Source organism: Hydra vulgaris, chromosome 10, assembly GCF_038396675.1.
Source record: "Hydra vulgaris chromosome 10, alternate assembly HydraT2T_AEP".
NCBI classification, from domain to species: Eukaryota; Metazoa; Cnidaria; class Hydrozoa; order Anthoathecata; family Hydridae; genus Hydra; species Hydra vulgaris.
In genome coordinates, this window is record NC_088929.1 from 39,510,001 (window position 1) to 39,511,864 (window position 1,864).

Here is a 1,864-nt window from a genome sequence, read left to right on the forward strand (position 1 = left end):
ATATTATAGCATCTGTGTGATATTTTATTGACAACGACATATTTCCGTTTAACAATCAGATCTATGAATTTTGAAAAGACGAAAAATATTAAAATGATAAATGCTGCGGTATCATAAAATACTAGATAAAGTAACCGTAAAATACGGGTCTAGTTAGTATTTGGTAACATAATACATAAGTGAATAATAATAACGGAATAAAATTTCAATAGTTTTGAAATATATAGAAACCCTCTAATATTTTGCATTCTCTTTCAACTTAAGATTTTTACAACTAAAAATCCCTTAGAACTTGATTTATTTTGTCAGCTTCAACCTTTCGTTTTTGGTAGATATGAACACTTAGTTTATGATTAAAAAGGTAACATGTTAATTCTATAAAAGTGTAATTATTATAGCAAATGGCCCGTGCCGAAAATCGGCACTATATTTGAAAGCCTTTCTCGTAAAAAGAACTTGTAAAACGGGTCAGTTGGCATTCAGAAAACACCAAAGAACATGTACAGGGTGCCCACTCAAAAATTAAAGAATTTAAACATAAAAGTATACAACCTAAAATTTGATAAATAAGAATATTAATATAAAAATAAAATAGTAATAAATAATCTTGAAAGATCAATGAATGTTTACAGAATACTAAACAGCAAACATTTATTGATAAAAAAGTTTTTTCCAGCATCTACAATGCTAAAAACGATATATTTTCCAGTTTTTCCAGCATGTTTTTCAGAAACAGTCTTTTCCCCAGTTTTTCCAGCAGAATGGACACCCTGATATAGTTTACGTTGAACACCCCGTATATTTACGGCCATAAAGATTACGGATCCAGGTAATTAGTATTGGCCTATGAAACATATTTACTTAAAAATAGACCTAAAAAATAAAAGCAATTTTATTTAGTTAAATAAGTTAATCTAAAAGATTTAGTGCAGATAAGAGGATAACAAAAAAAAAAAAAAAAAAAACGCGAAACAAAAAAAGAAATTCTATTTACAAACAAAAACAATTTACAAAAATATGATACAAACAAAATTTACAAACTATACAAAAAATAAAATATAATACAAAATATAATACAAAAAAGGATAATAAAATATAATGCAAAATTGAAAAAAAAAACCCATCTACAATTAGTATTTTGTAGAATTACAACCTACAAAATACTAATTGTAGATGTATGTAACCCCAACTCTTCACCCCCTTTCTTCTATTGCGGTGACCGCCCCTACCTCAATGGAAGAAGGAGGAGGGGTAGTCCTGTTCGCCATTTCGGACCCACACCCCATACGCTCTGTAGGATGTGGGTTTATTGTGCCACCTCCTATAATTGATAAATGCCTGGTATGACAAATCTGAAATGAAAATAAATGATATCAAAATAACAATTTTATAACAGAGCAATATATGTAAATGTAAAGATAACACATATTACAATAATGTGCAAAACTGCAAGCCACTTACCATTAACTACAGCAGCAGCAGTTTCAGTTGTTGATGTGGACTCTAATAAAAATTTTAAATTACTTCTAATATTATACAAATCTACAAATTTTGAAAAGTTTTAATAATAAACTTTATTATATAGTGATAATAATCAAATCTACATTTACCAAGTGTTGTTGCTGCTGCTCTTACTATAAATAAATAAAAAGAATGGATCAAATTAGTTATTATACTAACTAAAACGCAAATACAATGTGCAAAACTGCAAACCACTTACCATTAACTGCAGCAGCAGTGGATGAAGAAATTGCAACAGCAGTTTCTGTTGTTGATGTGGATTCTAATAAAAATTCTAAATTACTTCTAAGTTTATACAAATCTACAAATTTCTTTTTTTTTACCACTCTAAAGTTAACAATAA

The 1,864-nt window shown here is 28.3% G+C and overlaps 1 long non-coding RNA gene across 1 annotated transcript; it reads right to left on the bottom strand.

The window, feature by feature from the left end:
* Nucleotides 1-969: 969 nt before the first annotated feature.
* LOC136086593 (uncharacterized) lies at nucleotides 970-1,864 on the bottom strand. The gene is made up of 4 exons (XR_010641452.1): nucleotides 1,721-1,864; nucleotides 1,611-1,634; nucleotides 1,462-1,503; nucleotides 970-1,352 (listed from the first exon to the last, which is right to left on the bottom strand). It is a non-coding gene; the product is annotated as an uncharacterized LOC136086593 (long non-coding RNA).